Here is a 27613-nt window from a genome sequence, read left to right on the forward strand (position 1 = left end):
ACAGGGCCTTTATTTTGGTTTGTTAGTTTGTTTTTCCTAGATAGAATTAAGGTTTCTGTATTCTCTGGTGTCCTAGTCTATTTTCTGGTGCTATAACAGAATACTTGTGATTGGGTAATTTAGAAATTGAAGAAGTTTATTTGGCTTGTGATTCTGGAGGCTTGGCAGTATGAGGGTATGGTAGCAGCCTCTGGCAAAGGCTTTGGTACTATTTCCTAATTTGGTAAGCAGGGGAAGGGCAATCGAGCACATGCAAAAGAGATAGGCTGAGATTGCTTTAATAACAACCTGCTCTTGTGAGAAATAACTCCCTCCCATAAGAACAAATTCACTCCTGTGATAATGGCATTAATCCTATCATTAAGGCCCTCATGACTTGTATTAGTCTGTTCTCACACTACTAATAAAGTCATACCCAAGACTGGTTAATTTATAAAGGAAAGAGGTTTAATTGACTCATAGTTCAGCATGGCTGGGGAGGCCTCAGGAACCTTACAGTCATGGTGGAAGGGGAAGCAAACATGTCCTTCTTCACACGGCAGCAGCAAGGAGAAGTACAGAGCAAAGAGGGAAAAGTCCCTTATAAAACCATCAGATCTAATGAAAACTCACTCACTATCATGAAAACAGCATGGAGGTAACCACCCCCATGATTCAATTACCTCCCATTGGGTCCCTCACATTGAATGTGGGGATTATGGGTACTATAGTTCAAGATGAGATTTGGATGAAGACACAGACAAACCATATCATTCCATGCCTGGTGCCTCCCAAATCTCATGTCCTCCCAATTCAAAATACAATCATGCCCTTGCAACAGTCTCTCAAAGTCTTAACTCATTTCAGCACTAGCTCAAAAGTCCAAGTCCAAAGTCTCATCTGAGACAAGGCAAGTCCCTTCTGCCTACAATCCTGTAAAATAAAAAGCAAATTAGTTACTTCCTAAATACAGTGGGATCACAGGCACTGGGTAAACATACCTCTTCAAAAGAGGGAAATTGACCTAAATAAAGATGCTACAGGCCCCATGCAAGTCTGAAATACAATAGGGCTGTCATTAAACTTTTAAGTTCCAAAATTATCTACTTTGACTCCATGTTTCACATCCAGGTCACTCTGATGCAAGAGGTAGGCTTCCATGGCCTTGGGCAGCTCTGCCATGTGGCTTTGCAGGGTGCAGCCCCCCTCTCAGCTGCTTTTGCAGGCTGATGTTGAGTGTCTGTGGCTTTTCCAGGCACACTGTGCAAGCTGTCTGTTGATCTACCATTCTGGGGTCTGGAGGATGGTGGCCCTCTTCTCATAGCTCCACTAGGCAATGCCCCAGTGGGGACTCTTTGTGGGGTCTCCAACCCCACATTTCCCTTCCACAGTGTTCTAGCAGGGGCTATCTGTGAGAACTCCACCCCTGCAGCAAACTTCTGCCTGGGCATCCAGATGTTTCCATACATCCTCTGAAATCTAGATGGAGGTTCCCAAACCTCAATTCTTGTATTCTGCATACCCATAGGAACAAAACCACCTGTAAGCTGCCAAGGCTTGGGGCTTGCACCCTCTAAAGTCATGGAATGAGCTGTACCTTGGCGCCTTTTTAGTCATGGCTAGAGTGGAAGCACCTGGGACACAGGGCACCATGTCCTGAGACTGCATAGAGCAGGAACCCTGGACCTGGCACAGGAAACTATTTTTCCCTCCTAGGACTCCCAGACTGTGATGGGATGGTCTGCCATGAAAGTCTATGACATGCCTTGAAGACCTTTTCCCCATTGTCTTGGTGATTAACATTCAGCTCCTCATTACTTATGGAAATTTTTGCAGTGAGCTTGAATTTCGCCCCAGAAAATGGGTTTTTATTTTTTATTGCATTGTCAGGCTGCATATTTTACAAACTTTTATGCTCTGCTTCCCTTTTAAACATAAGTTCCAATTCCAAACCACCCCCCTCAAGTTCAAAGTTCCACACATCATTATGACAGGGACAAAATGCCACCAGTTTCTTTGCTAAAGCATAACAAGAGTCAGCTTTGCTCCAGTTCCCAACAAGTTCTTCATCTCCATCTGAGACCACCTCAGCCTGGACTTTATTGTCCATTTCACTATCACCATTTTGGTCAAAGCCATTCAACAAGTTTCTGGAAAGTAACAAACTTTCCCACATTGTCCTGTCTTCCTCTGAGCCCTTCAAATTGTTCCAATCTCCCTGCCACACAGTTCCAAAGTCACTTCCACATTTTTGGGTATCTTTACAGCAGCACCGCATTCTACCAGTAGCAATTTGCTGTATTATTCTGTTCTCACGCTGCTAATAAAGACATGCCAGAGATGGGTAATTTATAAAGGAAAGAGGTTTAATTGACTCACAGTTCAGCAAGGCCGGGGAGGTCTCAGGAAGCTTACAATCATGGCAGAAGGGGAAGCAAACACATCCTTCTTCACATGGCAGCAACAGGGAGAAGTGCAGAGTGAAGTGGGTGAAAAGCCCCTTAAAAACCATCAGATCTTGTGAGAAATCACCCAGTATCAAGAGAACAGCATGGTGGTAACCACTCCCATGATTCCATTATGTCACAAAGGGTCCCTCCCATGTCATGTGAGTGAAGCTTATGGGAACTACAGTTCAAGATGAGATTTGGGTTGGGACACAGCCAACCCGTATCATGACTCAATCACCTCTTAAAGGTCACATCTCTTAATACTGTTACATTGACAATTCCGTTTTCTTTTTCTTTCTTTTTTTTTTTTTTTTTTTTTTGAGACGGAGTTTTGCTGTTTTTGCCCAGGCTGGAGTGCAATGGTGCAATCTTGGCTCACTGCAACCTCCGTCTCCTGGGTTCAAACAATTCTCCTGTCTCAGCCTCCCAAGTAGCTGGGATTACAGGCACCTGCCACCACGCTCAGCTAATTTTTTGTATTTCTAGTAGAGACAGGGTTTCACCATCTTGTCCAGGATGGTCTTGATCTCTTGACCTCGTGATTCACCTGCCTCAGCCTCCTAAAGTGCTAGGATTACAGCCGTGAGCCACAATTCTGTTTTCAACACATAAGTTGTGGGGGACACATTTAAACCAGAGCAACTGGCTTTACTTAATAGCTATTCATGATGCTATAGTTTATCATTGATTAGAACATTTTTAAAATTAATTTTTCTTGGGTGTGCAGGCCAGAAATCTGAAAGATACTCTCAATTTTTAATTTTCTTGAAGGACACTTCTAATACACCAGCAAATGCTCGCATCTCCATCTTAAAGCTGTATCTTAACTCCATCTAAGCCTATTCACCTCTACCTCTACTTCCCCTAGTTTAAGACACCATCACTGTTCCTTAGAATTCAGCATCAGCCTACTATGGACTCCTTGTTGTAATAGTTCCCTCCTTGAAAAGTTTTTTTTTTTTTTCTTGTATTACATCCAGAGTGATTTTTTAAAAAATTATATTAAGAATGCTATTCCCCTGTTGATAATCTCTAGTGGTTTTTCATGACAATTAGAATGAAATCCAAAATCTTCACTATAGTTTTATGGTCTAGCACTTTGCTAGTGGTTTTTTTATTTTTTCTTTTTTAATCACTTTCTGTTCTGCCATTCCTCTCCAGTCATAATAGAATGTCCTTGCCTTTCCTAAAGCAAGAATTTTCCTAACTTTGGGACTTTGCACTCTCTCTGTCTCTGTCTGTCTGTCTGTCTCTCTCTCTCTGTCTCTCCTGTTCTTGCTATTATTTCATTCAGGTCATTGTTAAATTATTATCTTCTCAGAAAAGATTTATGTTACATCATATGTAAATAGTTTCTTCATCTGTCTGCACCTCTTTTTCTTCATTCATTTTTCTTTAAAGCAACTTTTAATCATAAATTAATATTTTATTTTTTATTTATTCACTTATATTTTGTCTGTAATTTCCATAAGGACATTGAATGTTCTGTTTTGTTCACTAGCCCTATCCCCAGGATCTTATCAGTAGGTACACAATAAGTATTTGTAGAATGAATAAATAAATTAACTTTTATCTTCTCAGTGATAATTCCAAATCAAATAACTGAATATATATGTATGTGTATATATGTATATATATACACACATATATATTTATACATATATACACATATATATGTATATATACATGTACTTATACATATACATATACACATATATGTATATATACACATATATATAAATTGTAACTTTTTATTCCATATTATTTGTCAATGATAAACCAAACTATATAACCATATAAGCACCATTTATCAATTTATATAATTTTATCATGTTTCCTTTTAATATTTCAAACTAAAACATAAGAACTTATTTGTGTTGCATTTTTCTAATATTTTTAATTATTTTGTTTACTTTTACATGCGATATCTCAAACTCTGTCTTCCTTAGGATATAGCTGCTATAATTTCATCAGTTTTCTCAAATATATTTTATTTTAATTAAATGGGGAAATGTTCACTTTAGGTGGTTTTTTATTATCCTGTATCTTAGATTTCCAGGTTTTTATTTTGGTTTAAATATTAATCATGTACATAAGTGAGGTTCTCAGGTTACCTTCTGACTCCTGTTTTATTGTCTTAGGATTCAAACCTTCTGTCCAAACTTCTTTTTGCAGGCTTTTCTTTCAGGTTCATTTTGACAAAGAGGATGTGAATAATCTTACTAGAAAGTTCTTCTGAACAACTAGCCATTCCTCTGCATATTCCACATGCTTCTTATGCCCTTGAACTGGATACGAGACCCATCATTTTTAAATATGATAGTATTTAAATCACTTCATATCAGCATGCTGTAGTATTTTGTAGCATTGGAAGTTATTCGTTTAGGTGGAAAATGGCACTTGGCCAGTGTGCCTAGTGCAGATGCTCCTAACTTCCTTTAAAAATCAACTAAAATATTATTCAAAACCAAAAATGCACATGAAAGCCAATGAGGGGATGTAAATATTTTAATTTTTGTATCGCAGCTAAACACACATAATAACAAACAATTTGCTACCAGAATTGACGAGTAAGAATTGGATACCTATATTAAAATTAATAATTAAGGGGCTTTCAATGCTGCATCCCTGAAATAAAGTATGTACAAAAGCAAGAGGATAAGGAGAAAATTCATAACTCACAAACTCATTGTCCTTAGAGCAGAAAGGCAAGATTTATGACAAATAAAAAAAAATCAGGTGTTATATCTGGTCCCAATGTTCTGAGTGTCCATTGTACCACTCTTCTCTTGCTGTCACCTTTTAATATCCATTCAGAAGACGCAACTCCTTGGAAACCAGCAGAATGAAAAGTGTGGGAAAGGAGGAAAAAAATGTACATCATTACTGGAAGTCAATAGTCCCATAAGTAGAGTGTTAGAGGAAATGGATATATATGAAGAACCTGATATTAGCACATATAACAAATACCAATTTTTCATTAGTTTATTGATTCAGACTACCGAAAACCATGGAAGTAGAGTTAGAATATTATCTTCTATCAGCTCAGTAGGTCTACAGTAGATAAATGTTTGTCAGCACTTGAGAATCTAATGAGTAATTGTACACATTGACAATGTGCTGGGTGTGAATTAAAAAAAGAAATTCAACCATAATCAAATTATTAATGAATTATTAGAGGCTAATAGTTGAACCTGTAGTTCTGCTTCTGTCTATCAGCAGTGAGACAGTGCCCCATGTCTCTAACAGAGCAATTTCAGAGACATCCATCTAAAACTGAAGATTTAAATAAACTGGTAAAATTACGAAAATAATAGATGGTGATAAGTTATTTATATATATATTGTAACAGCTTGAACAACCATTTAAAAAGCTATACAAAAAGATACATTCAAAAACACTACAGGAAAGTTTAAAAATTTTAGAAATTGTTCAAATTGTCTATAGAAATGCAAAAAACCCACCAGAAAAAAAAAAAAAGATAAAGCAAACCAATATTAGATGAAATGCATTAAGCCCAGAGTTCCTGGACATTAGACAGAAATGTTTCAGGTTTCAGTAAAATAGTCACTCATCATATAAAGAATCAGGAAGATCTCAGACTGAAGGACAAAACAACAAACAAACAAAAAAGCCAATAGATTGCAACACCAAGGTGACAGAATGTTTGCATATCAGAAAAAGATTTTAAAGTGATCACGTTAAAAATCCTTCAATAAGCAATTATAAATATGCATAAAACAAGTGAGAAAGTAGCTTCAGCAAAGAAATAGAAGATGTAGAGAACAACCAAATGAACTTTTAGAGCTGAAAAAAATAATACTTATAATAAAAAGATCAGTGGATGGGCTTGATAGAAGAATAGAGGCTACAAAGAAAATAATAATGAGCTGGAAAGTAGAGGAATAGAAAATACCCAGTCTGAAGATAAAAATTACACAGAGTGAATAAAAAACAATAAACAGACATGAAACTGTGGAACTATTACATAAGCTATAAAATTAATATGTTATTAGAGTTCAGTATGTGAGAGAAAGTGAGATGAAACTGTACAAGGAAAACTAATGACTGAAAACTTTAAATTTGGCAAGACACATAAACCTTTTTATTCAAGAAACTGGGAAAATCCTAAACAAGATAAACCCAAATAAATTCAAGTCAAGATAAATTATAATTAAACTTCTGAAAACTAAAGGTGAAAAATATTTGAAAGCAGCCAGAGCCATACCTACAAGATAGGAAAACAATTTGATGACAGCAGATTTCTCATTAGACAATATAGAGTCCCAAAGGAAGTAGTACACTGTTTTTTAGTTTGTGTATGTGTGTTGGGGGTTGTGTATATGTGTGTGTGTGTGTAAGAGGATGTGAAAGGGGAAGAGCTCTCAACTCAGAATCTTATTTCCAGGGAAAAGATCTTTCAGAAATGAAGGACAGCAGTATATTCTCAAATAATGGCTAAACAAATTTCTTTAGATGGAAAGGAAATCATAAAGGAAGAAGTGTTAGAACATGAGAGGGGAGAAAGAATATAGAGAGATAAAATCCATGTAAATAAAATAGACTTTTCTTGAGTTTCAAAAATCATGTTTGATGGTTAAAGTGAAAATTATAACAATGTCTTATACGAATCTAAACACATTTAGAGGAAATAGTTTAGATAATTATATTATTGTCTAAAGGAAAGTAAAGCAATGTAAAAGAGGTAAGGTTCTATACTTCACTTAAACTAGTAAAATTATGACAATAATAGACAGTGATAAGTTATTTATATATATTGTAGCTTCTTGAGCAACCATTTAAGAAGCTATACAAAAAGGTATATTCAAAAACACTACAGAAAAGTTTACAAATTTTAGAAATTGTTCCAATTATCTATAAAAATGCAAAAAACCCACCAGAAACAAAAAAAACAGACAAAACAAATCAATATTAGATGAAATGCATTAAGCCCTCAAATATAAATAATCACATTAAGTACTAATGGTCTAAACACATTAATTAAAAGGCAGTGATTGGGAGAATGGATTAAAAGATAAGACTTGACTATATGTGGTATATAGGAAACTCACTTCAAACGTGAGGATATAGGCAGAGTGAAAATAAAAAAGTGAAAAAAAAAGTTTCATGCAAACAGTAATCAAAGGAAAGCAGCAGTGGCTACACTATCATTAGATAAAGCAGACTTCAGGGCAAATAAACTTACCAGAGGTAGAGAGCAACATGATTAAAAGTCACTCCATGAAGAAGACGAAGACATAGGAAGCTTAAAGTTTGTTGTGTATGCACAAACAACATAGCTGCAATATACAGGAAACTAAATTTATAGAAGTGAAAAGAAAAAGAGAAAAAACACAAATATATGTAACATTATATACTATATTTATATGGCATTTATATATATATAAATACATATAGAAAAATTAATGTATCTCTCTCTCTCATTAATTGAAAAAACGTCTATCCTTAAACCAGCAAGAATATAGAAGAAAACAACGTCAACTTAAAGTATTAAATCGTCATTTGTAGGGTAACTCACCAAATTCAGAATAAATATTCTTTTGAGTTGCCCACAAAACTTATATCAAAATTAACTATACTATGAGCCATGAAATAAAATTCAACAAACTTAAAAGTCTATCTTTGAATGCTTTAAAAGCAAAAGAAGGTTTGAATCAACAGATAAACCTATCATGTTTTTAAATGGAAAGATTAGATATTATAAACATAAACATTCTTCCCACATCATATAAAAGTGAGTTCAAAATTTTAACCAAAATTCAGTCAATGTTTGTTTATTTTGCTTTTTAAGGACTTGAGTACACGCTTTTGAATTTCATCTGGAGAGTGTGATGGTCACACAAAATATCCACAAAGAACTTGGACTTTCTGTCAAAAGAAGTTGGATTCTCATTCTGACATCACAACTTATTTCTGGTAGTTTTAGAGACACCAATTCTTTCTAGGTTTGTTCTATACAATTTCTATAGTTGGAATAATCAGTTATAATTTACAGTGCATTTGTGAGAATTAAACATGTAGAGAAACCATTTAGCACCTACGGTTAACACCAATAAGTAGAAGAATTTACTTCTGATTTTTTTCAAAAGTGGAAAAACAACTACTAGATTTTAAAAGAAATTCAAGAAATTGTTGCCCTTAGGATAAAGACTAAAATTCATACTTGGCTCATCTACAGCCCGAATTTTTGGAAATGTATGTCATGGATTTTTCAATGCTCAAATGTAAAGCATGTAACAAAGATGTGACCTCTCACTTCTACTTCAGAAGAGAATGTTAGTGTATTATCTAACAAACTCTATTCAGCATAATTTTTGGCAAAAATATCTTCAGCAAATTTTTAAAGACATTTTCATCATTAAATCTGGATTTAGATTGCCTTGTAAATGCACACGTACTGTCTTGATAATGCTTTCGCAGAAGATATGGAATGTGGATTGAGAGGATAATGCATTTCCCGTCATGCTGGAAAAATTAAAAGGCCATGAATGACAAATTTATAGAATTGGTGCAGTGCAGCATGGGTGAAACATTTCACAAGATTGTACTTTAAAATCAAACAACTTAAATCTAGGCAATATACTGTCAGACCAGTGTCTTGGCAGGTTAGATTTTCCTTCATGCTAGTGGAAAGGGGATCTACCAGTCCTGGAAATGTGGGCTTAAAGAAGTGATACTTAGTCAAGAGAGGAAATAATTTTCTCAATCTGTGAAACTAAGAAATAGAAAGCCCTGAAAAATTTAAAAGGCTGATCAAGATTGTTGGGGTACAGGGTGAAAGGAGAACAAGGTGAGTCAGGGAACTGATCTGGTGAGAATGTGGCCAGAAGCATGTGACAGTATTTTGTTATTCTACTTCAATAAATGAAAAACTCTGTAAAGTTTTACTGTTTCAATCAGTTCTCTGTTAGGCTGTGGAAATTGGAGATGGATGTAATATGCAACCTTTATTGAGTCTGTTGAGACCTTCTATTGCCTATATTTGGAAAATGTGCTTTCAGTCACTAAACAAGTGATTTCAACTGGTGTTACCAAGTTCCTTGCCTCACTCCAATCTTGCACACATTTGACTGATAAAAGCATGGTTACTACAGGTCGCTTTAATTCTCTATTCCTAGCCGCAGATGATAGGTGAGAGGGATAAATCAATCCATATGAGACCACTGGAATTTATAGGTAAGTTATTTTAACTTGAGCCCAGTCCCATTCTGGCACTAGTCATAATGGTATGACATAGAATCTTTACTCTTATTTCAATATTTTAAAATATGTTTCCTTTGTCGAAATTATAAAAACTATATGATATAATATGTTAACAAATGGAGAAACTCAGACACAGCTAGTAAGGGGCAGAGTGGGCTGGAATTCAGGGGTCTTTACTCTTAATTTAGTCTTTTTTGAAAACTCATACTGCTTCTCGACAGAAAATAATAAATATATTTTTAAAATAAAAGTAAAACTCTAAGATTTTTTGTATTTGTTTGAAATTTGGAAAAGAAAGGCATAAACTTATTTTTTATCTTGTGCTAGGCCTATTTAATCATTTTTAGAACAGAGTTATTTCTCTCCTTAATCCCTTGCCTGTTGCTAAAATAGAAATTGGTACCTGGAAGGTTATCAGTCTAGTGCTGAACCGTGACATTTCTGTGTGTTCATTTAGGACACATCAATTTATGTAGATACATTAGACACTTCTGCCACAGCTCAGACAAAGTTATTAGTATGTTCTGCAAAACTGAACATCTCGGCCCAAACAGATTGTCTTAAAGTACATAAAAGATTCTGAGGAAAACTTTTGAAAGTCGTAAGTACTGATTAGACATTACCAGTGTTAAGACTTAACTATAGAGAAACCAGACGTAGAGTTTGGTAAGGGAGAAAAGGAATGAAAGGAAAAAGAGGAAGCGGAAACTCCCAAATAAATCCTTATTTACTGAGGAAACGAATAAAAAGAGAGGAAATTTTTCAGGCTATATTCAATAGCAATAATTGGGAATCATAAAGCAGAGGGACCGTTCGTGTTGGTTATGGAAAAGCTATTTTATAATGTGCTCTGAAGTTGGACTGTACCTTCTTTCTCTTTGCTTTCTTTTTTGATTTAGTACATAGTTTCTCTATGACACTGCCCCTCGGTTGTGTGCATTTGACCAAGGGCGTCCTGCGAAGGCTCAGCTCTGTTATTGGAGTCCCTGGATTTGTGAGTCGTGCTGTGACTTCTTTCTGTAATGCATTTAACATCTCTGTCTCTTTCCTCACCTTCCTTAACATGAACCCAATTAAGGGAACCTTTTGCTTAATACAGAAAGATTGGGCTTGTTCTGAAGCCTGCATTCTGTCTAAGTGCATGGTGGCATTACTTTAGCATGTCTAACTAATACAAAAAATAGAATTCTCTCCTCACAGAGGTGTTAGGAGAATTAATTAATGTTTATGAAGCACCTCAGATCTGTGGATGAAAGACCCCTAAAGAATTCTTTCGTTTGAATGTGGTATTATTGCATCATCTGATCTTGTGGTGAAGCAGAAAGATAAAACTAGTCCTCGCAAGTACAGTAACCCTGCTTTAATTCTGGGAAGCAGGTGTACTCAGTTCAGGGTCTGGGAAAAGGCATTTGCTAAATATTTTCAGGGAATATAAGGCCTCTTACAAAGTCATGAACTGCACAATTTTCTTTAACAAGAAAATTTTCCATTCATATGCTCTTTATTTCATTGGTTGAGACCCTATTTCTTCTAGAAATATGAAGACCAAGGACCTATACTTTTTTGCTTCTCTTTCAAAATTTGATAACAAAATAGTATTAGCAATTCAGGTACAAGTATAAATAATTGGTAAAGCTTAAACTGATACTTTTAGTGCGAGTACCAGTTCACATCATAACATCCATACTCAAAAGAAAAGAAAATAAACAGTTTAATGGAGGAATTCTCAAATTAGGGAATTAAAGAGCATTTTGATTAGTTAAAGCGGTTTTGCTACCCTTCCTAGATTCATAATAAGTTGTCTCACACTGCATAAAGACAAGTCAGAATTTTGGTGGCTAAATATTAATTGTAATTTAAAGTTTTCCTCTCCTGGAACAATGATTTTCACTATGCTAGGCTCTCTTATTTCAAGTCATAGGAATGGCATCTGCTTTAGATTGGCAAAGTTTGTTTACTCACCGTACTTTCATGAATGAAAAATAATAAAAATTAATTTATTAACAGTATTAGAAATTAAAGTGACACAGGAATGTGCTCAGCGGCTTTGCCAGCCAGGACCTCTGGCTGGCGACGCACCTCGCCTTGCTGCTGGAGACGCCCTACCCACTCGGCCCCCCTGGCTGAGTCTAGCTGGCACACTGGCTCAGCCCACGACTGGGCCGGGAGCAGGCGCACCCAGCCGGTATTATAGCTTGTACCATTGTTTGGTAGTTCCTGAGCTCTTGTTCTGTGTTCAAGAAGAATGAGGATACTTTGATAGTTGAAGGGTGAGGATGGGCAGAGAAGAATTCGAGTGGACCAGCTCTCAGTGGAGAGGGACGTGGGGTGCTGTGAGTGGGGGTGGGTTGCGGTTCCCCCACCCCTACAGTCGGGTAGTTTTTCTCTCAGTGTGGCTGGGTCTAGGGATTTTTATGGACTCAGAATGGGGAGTGTGTGCTGATTGGTTTGTGAGTATACAAAAAACGTTAAAGTGAAGACAACCACTCAAAGGTGGGCATGACTGTAGTAAACTAACTAGGAAAGGATAGGTATATGTAAAATAGGTGAAGGGTGGGGATCAATCAGAGGAGAGTGTGCCAAACAGGAAGACAGTTTCTCAATCTGGTGAGAGGATTTAACTTGTAGGTTGGCTTTCAGGCTTTAAACTGTCTTCGGCTTGGAGGTGGGATTTCGTCTGGGATCCACCTCTATCTGCCTAGGCATTTGACTGCCTCCTATCACTATCAAAAGTAGCATAATAAGTTCATTATTATATCTCAGGGATTGTAAGATAAAATTTAAGTTCATCATCAACACTATCTCATTTAATTCTTATGCTAATCTGAGAAGTAGTTTTTCCTATTTTACAGATGAAGAAATTATAGCACAAAAATGTGGAAAAAGTTGCCAAATATTACAGGTGGGAGGTGGTAGAGGCAAAATTCAAATCAGGCTATTTGACTTCATATTCCCTACAAATACAGTGGGGCTGTGTAGCATCATGAAGGTTTATTGAATAACTAAACTCTGAGTGTGAGAAATTATAAGCCATTTGTAAAGATATGACTCTTGAGAAATGCATATTTAAACAAAATATGGAAAAAGAAAATGCATTACTGTTCTCCCTTTAGTCAGTGGTATACCTCTCTGCATTTCAAATATATGAAATGCTATTACTCTATGAAGTAATAGCATGGCTTTTCTCCAAATGAGAACTTTAGGGCTAACACCAGGACAGGCTGTGAGCCTGCAGACAAAAGAGGACTGTTCATGCTTGTTTTTTCTTTGGGCCTGTTCCATCTTAGCCAGACAAAATCATGTCCTTGGATTTCTATTTGAAGAACTCACAGTTGGCATTCTGTTGTTGATTGTCTGGAGAAGTTTGGTGATCTACCCACAAGGAATCCTAGGGCTGGACTTGTGACCTTGTCACAAAGACTAAGCCTTGTGCTTCCCATGAAACAAAAATAAACAGATGTGTCTCCCCTGGTTAAATGGGGTGTAAAACAGCACTTAGGCTTGTCACTGTTCTTCCCAGTATTCATCAGCATCGCGCTATTAAATAGTGTGCTCCCAACTCAAGCAGCTGCCATCAAGGTAGGAGGTGACAGGCTCTTGGATGGCAAGATGTGTTTTCAGATGGGAGTAGTCAAGGCACCAATATAAACAACCTGTAGGAGGATTTAGCCATAGGACTTTTATTTTCAGGGTAATGAGACATAGGAAAGGGCCCACCTATGTGGACTGGCATCCAAGAATGAGAGTCTAGCGGTGAGATTATACCTAAATAAATCTGTATTTTCTGAAAGAATTTGGGAAACTTGCTTGACTTCCCCATAGATCTACTTACTACATGGTAATAAACCAAGATTACTTCAGAAGCTTGTGTGGCACTGGAGACATGGGTAGCAAAATTGCCAAAGTGATCAGCAGCAGAATGGGGTGTCTGACCTCATGCAGTCCCATCCCTTTGGCTTTCTTGCCACAAGCTTATGAAGGGTTATTCTGATCCTGTTTTTGGACAGAAGCCCAAGGAGACACTGCCCTCACATCTGAGAAGGACTAATAGAATCAGAGAAGGAGGTGGGGGGAGGGAAATGCCTTCATTTCAGTCCTTTATGAGTTTTGTTTATGTGCACCAATATAAAATAAAGTCTAGGAAGTTACCTGCAGAACATGATCAGTGAGAACAACCCCTTGTCACAATTCTATAGCTTCTGTGCCTTGCATTAACTATTATGAAGATTTCCATTGATTGAATTTGCCAGAAAATTTAGAGATATCTATTGCAGTATGTGCTGCATGATGATAGGACTAAGGTGCTAATTAGTGATAACAATATTTCAGTAGTTAAAATGTCAAGGTTGAAATTCTTAGATTCTCTATAGGTATCCCAACTATGTTCAAGCTTTTGCCAAGAAAAGATCAATCTTTCAGAACTTATTTTCTCGGGCATGGTGGAAGTATGGAAGAAAATAAATATAGAATATGGTCAATGAAATAAAGGAACTTACAATGTCTTTGGGGATAAACTGCACAATAATATTAAGAAATAAGTAAGGATGGAAGAGAAAAGGAAACAATATAAATAATACTTATCCCAGGCCACAGAGCACAGTGGTTCAGAATTTGGACTCAAGTAGTGTTAATAACACAGCAATAAAGGCTTACTATTTGCTATGTATTCTTATGTAAATTACTTTCAGCCAATGTTTTTTCATCTGTAAAGTGAACATAATAGCCTCTACAAAATAGGGCTATTGTGAGGATTACATGAAACAATGCAAAAAATCATTGACAAGTAACTGGCCCATGGTACATATTAAGCCCATATACAGTATTATTGGCATTAGTATTACTTTTATTTCGCCTTAGATGAATTATAGGTAGATGGTCCTATAACACTGAGAAAAAATAATACTTGAAAAGCTTACTGATGTTATCTGTGCCATTTAAAACTTAGGTTCAGATAGTAATAACAAATCATTTTAGATATGCCTCTACCTCAATCTGGATACTTAATTTCCAACTCATGTCAATTCTTGCTTATATATGTTTCTATTTCAGACACAAATGCAGAAATAGATACACATAGACATACTAAATTGTTACCTGATGGTGGAATCTAAAACTTTACCCTTTATTATTTAGCTTATACATATTTTCTACTATACTTATAAGGTTCATGTGTTGACATGCATTGTTAATACAGTGGTAAAACAAGAAAACGTGTTGTTGAATTATTTTCCTTCTCTCCAATCTTACTGCTAACGCCCTAGTTCCTGTTTCCATCATCTTCAACCATGCTATTACAGTGACTCCCTTTCTGATTGTCCTCCATATAGTAATTTTGGTGGAAACTATCGATTGCAACTCCATATAATGCAACAGTCTTGGAAGACATAGACCATGAGTTACTCACTTTATTTTTATGTATTTATTTATTTATTTTTTGAGACAGAGTCTCGCTCTGTCACCCAGGCTGGAGAGCAGTGCTGTGATCTCGGCTTACTGCAACCTCTGCCTCCTGGGTTCAAGCGATTCTCCTGCCTCAGCCTCCTGAGTAGCTGGGACTACAGGCACGCACTACCAAGCCCAGCTAATTTTTTTGTATTTTTAGTAGAGACAGGATTTCACCATGTTGGCCAGGATGGGAGATACTCACTTTAAATAATCATTCACACAATTCTAGCATGGGATATTGCATTTGTCTATCTCTGTCTCTCTCTCCCTTATCTGAATAAAATAAATAAAAGAAAATGGGAAGTATTTTCTCATCAAGTTAGAATATTTTCCCAAAAGACGATAGATGACAGGGCATATGTAAATTCACAGTCTCACACTGAAAGTGAGTTTCCGTTTTGAAGTTCTCATTTTTAAAAAATTAAAAATTTCCACCGCACAGAAGTTGATCGGTAAAAATTTACTTTCCCTAACTATGTTTAAATTCCTTTGAAAATGAAATGAAAGGAAAATACTCAAAAGAATTACATTACATTAACTTTGAATGAGAAATAATCAAGATTTCACTACTTTTTTCCTTGTATAAAGCGCCTGTTGAATACCAGGGCCTGGAATGCCTTGCTGCCAAAATGCAAACAGATGTAGGAGGGCACCTTGGGAACCATAGATTATCGAGTGTGGCTGACGAACTATTTTCACACCTCTCCCAGCCCTGTCTTCAACTGTTTATGCAGGAAACAGACCTGTGGATTTTAGTTAATCTGGTTCCATGCCAATGCATTCCCAGTGGCTCCAGACAACTGCTTTCTCATTTGAAGCTCTGTTCTTTATCTCCCAGATTTTGGCTGACAGTTGCTCAGTTTTGGCTGCTAGGAGGATATCAGAGGCCTCTTGGCTATGGGTTCTCTTAGTTTAAGAAAAGTTTGAAAAAGTTTATTATTTCTTGCACATACATCTTTAAGAAAAATAATTAGAAATAAGGGTGCTATTATTTTAAAGAAGGGAGGGACTTCGATGTAGTCACTCAGAAAGATAAGCAGACATTTGGTTCTCCCCATGTTCGAAGTTGAGGAAGGAAAGCAGACACCTAGGCAAATGTCCATGACCATCAATTAACAAAACCATACAATGTGACAGTATCTAAACCATGTCTTGTAACTAATGATTTCCATGCTCACTAAACAGTCAAGTGTTCTGACAATCCCACGTTAGTGAATTAAGTTATAATTTTACTTGTGTTGAAATCTAATACATAAAGGACAATGAGCTATGAACTCCTATGAAGCTGAAAACTCTCAAACTTTGATGCTTTATCGGTTATAGTGAATAGGAGCTAACAATACACTGTATAAAAATATAGGCCAAATTCAACATCTCTATTTCTTACATCTTCCCTGGCATAAGAAACAGGGCAGCTGCTTTCCATGGAGTGTGGCAAATAGTGCCACAAGGGCTCAGTTTATCTCACCTCTGGTGTTTTATTTCAGACAGGTGATGTGACATTTGTAGGACAGATGTCCACATTCATTGTTAGAGACTCTCTTTGGATGAAAAGAATATGAATGATAAGGCATATAGTTTCTTTCTCTTTTTCCATTTCAGTGGAGTTAGAATATCTCTGAAGAAACAAACAAAAAATGCTGCTAGACATTCATAGCTAAGGCTTTAGATGTGACTCTGAACTATGCTTTAATATTTCTTGTAAGTACATCTTCAGGCTTTAAGGGACATCCCGTGGGTGGGGAAAGGAAGAGGGAGGATAAGATGTGTTAGAGAAGATTTAAGAATTTTTTTCTTAATGCTCATGTGTGAAGACCAAATTAATGAAGTGTCAAGAGGTTACAAGAACAAGATCAAAGATCTCCCAGGACCAAAGGTTAAGATTGTGAGCATCTTGATAATGTTATTTTGCCATTTTTCCCTTTATCACAGATAATTGCCTTAGGGAATGTGGCTCAGGAAGTCGTATTCATATTGTCACTTCCGACATTGTTGGAAACCACTTCCCCCAGTTTGAACCAGACTTGGATTTAAAACTTCGCCATACTCTCTAAACATTGGAGGTAATTCCTCAGCAAAATAAAATATTTAACATTCTGTGGTTATGACTGTGTCTTAGGGAATTGCTGTATGTTATGGCCTGCCTACCCTTAAAAGGCAACATCTTCAGAGCATGTTGAAAGCCTAGAAGTAGAGCGTCAAGGTCATTGAAAGAGTATCGAGAAGCCTAGACCAGAGATCAGCACACTTTTTGTTTGTTGGTTAGTGACCCATACAATCTCTAGGTTACTATTCAACTCTGTTGCAGCACAAAAGCAGCATTAAGTAATACATAACACATGGCCATCACTGAACTCCAATAAACTTTATTTATAAAAATATATAGCCAACAGAATATAGCATGATAGCTACAGTTCATGAATCATAGGTCTAGACTCCTGCCCACAGTGTGTTTGTAGTACAATTAGGCAGGCATGGAAGCATGTAAAGAGAAAAAGGCAAAAGCATAAGGAAAAAGAAACCTTCAGTATAGATAATAAGATGTGCAAAAGTTCAGCAAAGCAAGCAATATTTGAGAATAATAATAATAATGTCACACGGAAGCCATTGGATAGAACCAGTGGCGTGCACTTAAAATCTGTAATCCTGAAACATACTTTCATTTTAGGTTCTTCTCTGAAGTGGACCTCTTTTCCTGGTAACTATTCCTCATTAACAAAGGAGGGTACATTTGTATTTAGAAGAGGTTAGGAGAAGATGGGCTAGAAGATAGATATAGAAAATTAAGGACTTCTAAAATTTAAGTTGATGTTTACATAAACTTTAAAGTACCTTAATATGAAGGTTGTGTAATTGTCATTTTCTCCATTTTGCCCATTTCATATCAAGTCCTAGGAGTCTCAAAGTGTGATGTTGTGTTGTTTAGGAAAAATATGTATGATGATTTCTGGAAATATTTTGGCTTTCTGTTTTCATTACTGGCAAACATGGAACTCTTTTTCAACTAAAAATCAAACTTATAACTCCAAGCAAATATTGTGGCCAGACACATTTATTTTTGATAAAAAATGAATGTCAATTTAATTGCAAATGAGGTACTCTCCTTAGACTCCTGGCAAATTGCAATCCTGACCCTCAGTGCTGGAAGTTTTGGGGTTTTTGTGCTGGATTTTCCTGACCTGGCTTAGAAAATAATGTCTCAAGTTTCACCCAGCAATATTTAAAAAGACATCCTGTGCAGATGGTTTTATGGAGATGTGAATAAAAATGAGTTGAAAATGTCTCAGAGCAGCTGTATTCTCTCATTCAGAGATATCAGAGATACTGCACAAAAACAGAGGACTTGGCCACTGTCCTTACTGAGGAGCTAAGTTTCCTATCATGGAAGTTTATTTTCCTTAATGTGATCAAGATGGGTCTCTTGGGGTCAAAGTTGAAGTACGTTAGTGAAAGATTCAAACCTATCTTCTGCCCATTTATATTTAGCCTGTCCACAAAAGATAAAAAGATTTTAGTCTATGGTATGCTGACTCATTCTCATTCTCTCTCTCTCCATGAACACTGAGTTTATTTGCAGCAGTATGATTTTCCTACTCAAAAACTGCGTCCTCATTGTCATTTAAATGTTAAAAAGGGAAACCAGATGCTATAGTTATTAACTTTTGGAATCAACTATAATCTTCCTATTAAATTCTTCCATCCAGGTATGGGCAATTATTTGCTTGATCTAAAGGTGCAGAAAATGCAGGCACACAGAGTTTCAGAAAGTCCAGTTTAATAAGACAGGTGGGTAACTAATAATGTGGAAAATTACCTGCAGATTGAGGATATTGGGAATGACTAATGGCCAAAACTAAGCGAGTAAATTACTTGCAAAATGATACCATTTGCAGTAGTTCTGTGAACGGGGGACGGGAAAGCACAGTGGCATGTGGCAGTGAGTAGAGCTGAGCAGAGTTTGAATGCAGCCCAGAGTCAGGAAAGCTTGCCATTAACTTATGCCTCTCCCCCTAACCCCCACTCCTTCAACCCAACTAGCCTCAGGCTCTTATTTATTTATTTTTGCCCATTTGGCATACTCTGTGCTGTGAGTGTAGGGTTTAATAGTGCAGGCTCTGGAGTCTAGTTAGCTTTGTGATATCTAACACAAAGTCACTACCAAGGTGAAAGCCATCAGTTACAAAAACTTGAATTTGTTTTACAAACCCAGTAGATTTCAGACAATTAAACATGACCAATATTTGTAGAAAGCGGCAAAAGTTGGGCTTTGGAAAAAATCAAAACAGGTTTAATTGTTGTTAATTAGTAAGGTGCTGGCATTAACCTCTTAGACAAAGTTGTTGAACAAATATAATATGAAACACCTTTGGTTGAAAAATATTTTGAATTGACAGTCTGAAAGTAAGTAAAGTCTTAAAATTGACAGATTTGGGTTATGTGCTGGTGTTTCTTTTTTCTTCAAATAACTGCAAATAAATTAATGACATGTTTTGCATTCTATGATCCCTTAAAATAGATAAGACATACATCTTATTAATAGTGGGTCGAGTCTAGAACAAATTTGCAGAAGTATCCTCTTTTTTCTTTTCCCAGAATTTATTTGAGATATCATCTAGTACTAGCAGCACTAGCAGTTCAAAGTTGGTAATACATGTGATTTCAGTCCATTGTCTAAACTTGCCACAGTGAACGACAATCTAGTCAATTTTAGCCAATAATATTATTATTATCCATTCTATAAACTGTGTAAATATGAGAAGTACTTCTCAGATTTAATGCCTAACTACTGAAGTGGTAGTTATCTGGAGGAAATGGTAATTAACTACTGATTGTTTTCCCTAGCAATCATTTAGTGAAATGTTTATTAATACATGTCCAGCCCTGTGTGTGGTACTATAACAAGTTTAAGAGAAGCACAAGGCAAGATTTCTGCCCACTAAATATTTATAAAACTCACATGCCCAATTGCGTAAGTGTTTTATGAAGTGCTGCATTGTGTAATACATTTCTTTATGCTACACGATAGGAGACAAAACTTCTCCATAGCTAATGTGAAGCTATGAAGCACATACTTTCTTTATACTATCACCATCAAAAAATATTTTTAGCACTTTCTGTGTAAAGCTAAGAAATTATCTTATATCCGGGCCACAGAATATATACACATATATTTTGGTGATCTAACCCAACTGATTTCAGGCTCCCCATATTGACTTTACAGTAGACACCATACTCTTTTCCTAGGTCATTTGGTCTATCTATCTAATAAAAGGGCCATGCAGCTTTCTGAGTGTTTGATAATTAAATTATTTATGAAATTTTGTAAAATGCCATGAAAGACCTCGTATCAAAATCCTAAAAGCCATTAATTAGCCCCCCTTTTCGCTTTCCCTCTACATTTCCCTCCACATCAATGGTGATGTAGATGGGCAAAGAGGAAAAGATGTCTTTTGCTTAATTCTTCTCTTTTGTATTTTTACAGTTATGTACAAAGGCATAGTACTAGAAGATTGGAGGCTGAATGAACAAAAAATCCTAGGGCTTCTGAGGCTGAGCATGGGCAACTCAGTTTGGTAGGGCAGTTTTAACCATTGCAATGAGCATGACATGAAGTAAAACTGCAAATTCTTTAGTGATTATTAAATAGAATATAATAACTTTAATACATACCTGCTTAAGACTGCACTGCTATGCAAATACAGCCACGTGACAAAATTGCACTTGCAACCCTTAAATTTAGACAAATAAAAATGAACAAATAAATAATGAAACATACCTGCTAGTCCACCCATTTGTTATGAATTCAAAATCTTTCCCTTTGTAGTATGTTTGCTATAGGATTGTAAACAGCAGAGAAAGGTAAAAAGTAACTCACATTTGTAAAATTCTTTAATTTGTTAAAAGACTTTGATCTTATCTAGTATTTTACTTCTAATGGTTGACTTCCTAATTTTCTATCCAAATCAGTCCCTTTGCTTGTCATTATTCCTGGTTATAGTTATTTATGCTTACAAACAGAAAACTATCTTGCTTAGTTATCAAGTTCTATTTATTCTATTTGTACGATGTCTCTTGCATCTAAAACTTTGTTTTAATTTCAATTGTCTTTATTATTTCACTATAAAAATGTCCTGAATATTCTTCCATCATTTAATTACATATTTTTAAAAAAACTCAAGATAATCAATATTTCTAGACCTCATTTGCAGCAATATGATTTCTCGACTCAAAAACTGCATCCTCATTGTCTAAAAAATAAAGTTCACATTACTATCCATTACTATCCAATCACTCAAAGTTGATGAAATTAATCTTTCAGGAAATATCTTTTCATCATTCTTTGTACAATCTGGTTGAGAATGAAAAGTTATATATATATTACATATATAATATGTAATATATTATATATAACATATAATATGTATATATAATAAAGAGAATATATAACATATAATATGCTATATATATTATATATTATATATAATATATAATATGCTATATATATTATATATTATATATAATATATACATATAACATATATGTATATATTATATATAACATATGATATGTGCATAATATGCATTATATATATAATAATGCATAGTACTCCATGGGTGAGAATGAAAAGTTATATATATATTACATATATAATATGTTAAAGTTATATATATATTACATATATAATATATATAACATTATATATGTAATATATATATAACTTTTCATTCTCACCCATGGAGTACTATGCATTATTATTATATATACATATAATGTTATAATATATGTTATATATTCCCTTTATTATATATACATATCATATGTTATATATAATATATCACATGTTATATGTTATATATAATATATCACATGTTATATATGTTATATACAATATATCACATTATATGTTATATACAATATGTCACATGTTATATATGTGATATGCAATATGTCACATGTTATATATGTGATATGCAATATGTCACATGTTATATATGTGATATGCAATATGTCACATGCTATATATGTGATATGCAATATGTCACATGCTATATATGTGATATGCAATATGTCACATGCCATATATGTGATATGCAATATGTCACATGCTATATATGTGATATGCAATATGTCACATGCTATATATGTTATATATATAACTTTTCATTCTCACCATGGAGTACTATGCAGCTATAAAAAAGAATACAATCATGTCCTTTGTGGCAACATGGATGAGTTAGAGGACATTATCCCAAATAGAATAACTCAGAAACAGGAAATCAAAGGCCACATGTTCTCCTTATAAGTGGGACCTGAACAATGTGTACACATGAACATAAGATGGAAATACTAGGGGACTGGAGACTGTAAAAAGGGGGAGGGTAAAAAGGAGATGAGGGATAAAAAATTACTTATTGGTACCAGGTTGATTATCCGGATAACAGGAAAACTAGAAGTCCAATCCCCACGAGTACACAATATACTCATGTATCAAATATGCACATGTACTCCCTGAATCTAAAATAAAATAAAAATTTTGAAGACACAATACTATATTTTTACTGTACTTTATGTATATTTAGATAAATTTTTATACACAATTACTTATCATTGCGTTACAATTTCCTACAGTATTCAGTACAGTAACATTCTGTCCAGATTTGTAGCCTAGAAGCAGTAGTATACCAGCCTAGGTGTGTCATAGAGTATACCAGCTAGGTTTGAGTACAATCTATAATGTTCCCACAAGAACAGAATTGCATAATCACATGTTTCTATGAACATATCACCATTGTTAAGCTTCATCATTAAAATTAAGCGTATAATACATACTTTGTAGAATTGTGTAGAGTTTTAGAAACAACCTATTTTGTTTGTTTGCAATGATAAAATTTAATTTATAAACTAAGCACAGTAAGAGATTATCAACAATGACTAAGAATATTACAGAGTCATTACAACAATATGCCAGCATAACTATGGTTGCACTTTGGGGCCACTGTTAAGTAAAATAAAGGTGACATACACAAGCATTGTGATAGTGTGACAGTAAATCTGATAATGGAGATGACTACTAAGTGACTCATGGGTAGGGCGTGCGCACAGAGCAGAAACACTGGACAATGAGTTCACATCTCAAGCAAGACAGAGTAGGACAGGGTGAGATTTCATCACGCTACTTAGAAAAACACACAGTTTAAAACTTGTGAATTAATTCTAGAATTTTCCATTTAATATTTTTAGACTGCAATTGGCCATAGGTAACTGACACCACAGAAAGCAGAACCACAGATAAGGAGGGACGACTGTAGTAGCTACTCAACATATGTTTACTAAATGAATGACTCTATTTGGGGAGAATATTAGGGAGTGTGTTATTTGAAATGAGAGATAAAAAAAATGAGGCCAAAGCCATAAAGTTTGTAATTAGTCACAAGAAAACAGGTTTTTCTGACTTTTATATCTATGCCAAGAGCAGTGAATCAAATTGCTTTCTATTGATATGTAGCACATCTAGTTCCTCAATTCCCAGAGTTTGCTTTTAAAAAGAAACTGATCAGTTTTCTGTTCTGGGAAACCTCAAAAACTCAGGGAAGCTTATCCTCAGGGTACTTTTAAAAGGTAAGGAACCTACAGTGTTAGCCGATGTTTTACGCTGCTCAGATATATCCAGTTACAATTGGCTTTATGATGTAACATTAAGTGGAGATTTCAAGATCGCTTGTAGTCCAGGAGGAGCAGATATTTGTGACTCAGGAGTTTTTTAACTTCTGCTGACTTGTACATGCTGCCTCATCTGCCTACATAGCATTTGCCCAGACTTAGGATTGAAACTGAAGACACATCTGGTCTCCTAAGGAATTCAGAATTTGGGGGTTTAGCATTGATATTTTTAGTCCTTAACATACCAATTTTCCCTGTCAGCCAGACTTTTATATGGATACATTCCTAACCCATCTGATATGAACTAGGAAACTAAAATAAAAGCTTCTCATTCAAGAAGCAGACACACCAACAAGAAGGCTGTCGTGAATGTGCATTTCTTGAAATACTTGCTATAATTCCCTGAAGTCCTATAACCTTCCCTGACGAAAATTATTAGTTTTGTTCTTTGCTGTCATGTATCATGGTTATCTCTAATTGAAATGGAGGTGTTCCGAATAGCACAATCAGTTAAGAATCCTGCCAAGTGTCTCATTTGGATAATTTATAGCAGGATTCAAAGCTGATGAGTTTAGAGCCCATGAGTCCCTGGAGTCCTTAATCTTTGATCATATTTTGTGGTGGGACAATGCTTGATGAGACTGGAGTTTGAAGATAACTGCTCCCTGTAAATGTATTTATCAAATATCAATGTTCCCAGCAAAGTGATTTGATATGGGGATTACCGATCACTGGAAATGAACCACAAGGAGTATCTTAATTTGAAGTAAGTACAGGCTTGATACTTTTTAATAAATTCCTGATGTTGAATAAAACGTGCTATAGCTCTCAAGTTTAAATGACTTTTTTCATCAGAGACAAGTAGGAAGTGGGAAAATGGCTAAGAAAGAAATGAGAAATTACCATCTTTGGATACAATTTTGCTAAGAAATAACTTGAAAATGAAAACAACAACAACAACAATAATGTAAGTCTAGATGATGTCCAGGACACATTCTGTTGCAGAACTTTTCTCTTTAGTTCAGTCAAAACCTGGGTTCTTGTCACACGACCAGGAAAATTTAGGCATGAAGGCACATTGAAGGGTGAGTACAGCAGGGTTTTATTGGGCGAAAAAGAAAAAAAGGAAAAAACCTCAGCAAAGTGAAATAGAGTCCTGCTAACAGGCCCTTGACCTCACAGATGAATCCCAGGCCACCACACAGGAACTGAAGAGAGCAGACTCCTCCTCTGCATTAGTGTGAATTCCTGTGGCTCCACCCACTTCCTCTAGTGCGCATGTCAGGCTCCAGTTTACTGTAGGCACGCCCAGACAAGCCCTGGACAGGCTCCCGCATCTGCACAAAAGCGTCTGATATAAACACCTGTGGGGTGGGTCGGAGATTCTGTGGGTAACCCTTTTTATCTGCCTAGGCATTTGGCTGCCTCAATTCTAGACTACTGCTTCTTATGCCAGGCTAGGGGTCTTCAGAGTGGAATACCCCTATTCCAGGAAATATGCAAGACAACCCAATAGGACATGAAAATAAATCATTAAAACTTGTAAGTTCCTTTTATATCTTGCTCTTTTAAAATTTATATTTTTTGGTATCTGTTTTATAATACATATAACATAATACCATGGGACTTGTGTAAATATGTACCTAAGTAAATATACCTATATTTGTAGGCAGATATTTCAATTTTTTTAACTTAGAAAGGTGTGTGATGAAAAAGTTTTGGAGAACACTATCAGACCATCTCCACATGATTTGTGATACTGTGTGACTGTTCTTAATGGGAACATGAGAACACTAAATATTCATGTTTTCTCTATATGTGGATTTTTACCGTCCATGTATATACCATAAAGTTTTCTAAATCTGTGTATTTAGCCTGTATTATTTATTGGAATTACATAATTTAGATGGGCTTGCTAAACTCTGAAAAGTAATGCTCCCATTGTTTATTACTTTTTTAATTTCAAAATTTAGTGCATAAGAATGCTTCCTCTCATTCTAGTGTTCTGGTTTGACACAAAATTCCAGATTTCTTTTGTCCATTAATTTGGTAATTTTATGAGCTATGAAATAAAAAGTTTAACTTATAAGTCCCAGAATGCTTTGCAATGTTACAGATATATATATATATGTATATGTATGTATACATATACATTGTCTTTACAGTGTATGCCACCATCCATATGAAATAATGCTATGGCTTAAATTTTTGTTCTCTCCAAAATTCATATTGAAATGTAATCCCCAATGTAACAGTACTAAGAGGTGGGGCCTTTATGAAGTGATGGGTTCATGAGGGCTCTGTCCTCATTAATGGATTTTTCCATTCATAGATTAATAGATTAATGAATTAATGGATTAATGGGTTAATGGGTTGTTACAGGAATGGGTTAGTTGTCATCATAGTGCTTCTGTTATGAAAGCCAGTTTATCCCTCTTGCCCTCTGTACTCATGACCTCTTAATCATGTTATGATACAGAATGAGGCCCTCACCAGAAGCCAGACAGATGTGGCTGCCTCATCTTAGACTTCCCAGCCTTCAGGATTGTAAGAAATAAACCTCCTTTCTCTAGAAATCAGGCATTCTGTCATAACAACAGAAAACAGACTAAGACAGATAGTAGGCCATTCATTTATTTAAAAATATTTGTGGAGTGTCTGGTATGTTCTCAAAATATGCTAAGATGTGATTTTTGGCTTCCTTATTAGGGAGATACATAACTTTAATCAACTGTGGACTATGAAACAGGTTTTTAAAGAGTAAAGTCTGATTTAGTTTTGAGGGCAAAGATTTCTTAAAGAAAGTCATTTGCAAACCAACAAGATGAAGATGATGCTCAAAATGATAATGTATAATGGAGATAAAATAATTTATATTATTTTGGAATACTTACAGGTATCAGACACTCTGCTGAATGCTTTATGTGAATTAATCTAATAATCATAAAAAACCTAATAACTAGTTAGTATTATTATCCATGTACTTTAAGTGAGGAGATTAAAGAACAGAAAATATAGTAATTTGTCCATAGTTCCATAGTTATGAAACAGTTAAGCTATAATTTGTGTAATCTCAACCTGACTCCGGGCAAAATTTTTAACCACAATAATAGTTATACTATAAAACAGAACTAAAAGATGATGGGAATAAGGCTGGAGGCAGGTGTTGCAAGCACTAAAAACAACATGGAAAAAGTTTTGAATCATAAAGAACGGGGCATATGTGATTATAATTTACAAGAAAAATACAGGGGCTGAAATATTGAGAAAATGTTAGAGAGACATGTATGAAGTAGACATTGAATTAAATTGTAGTACATGTTAAGGATGTCCATTTATATCATAAAGGCAATAGGTAGCTATTTAAGCTATTGGTATCATAAAGGCAATAGGTAGCTATTAAGCTATTGAATATATGTGGTGTACAAATGTGTGTATATGCAAAGGGAGCAGGTATTCAAAAGATTATTCTGACCTCCATATTGGAAATGGATTGTCTGAGGCCAAAAGTGGAGATGGACCAATGTCAACTAGCCCAGTACAGTAATCTTAGAAATAGACTTTGGTGACATAAAACAGGGTAGTGATGATGAAGATAAAGAGAAGATAATCAGTTTTGATATTTTTTCAGGACCTAAAATCAAATGGACCACTGATGTATTGGATATGAGAGATGGGGAAAATAAAGATGTCAAAGAAAACCTTCAAGTATCTGCTTTGTGTAAGTGGATAGACTGTTATTCCGTTGCTAAGTTCAAAGGGTACAGGAAGAAGAACAGGCCAAGAGCAGCCACGAGAGACACAAGAAAAACACTAGACAGAGCCATGAAGAATTCCAACTCCCAGGTTGGGAA

Source organism: Symphalangus syndactylus, chromosome 1 (assembly GCF_028878055.3).
Source record: "Symphalangus syndactylus isolate Jambi chromosome 1, NHGRI_mSymSyn1-v2.1_pri, whole genome shotgun sequence".
NCBI lineage: Eukaryota > Metazoa > Chordata > Mammalia > Primates > Hylobatidae > Symphalangus > Symphalangus syndactylus.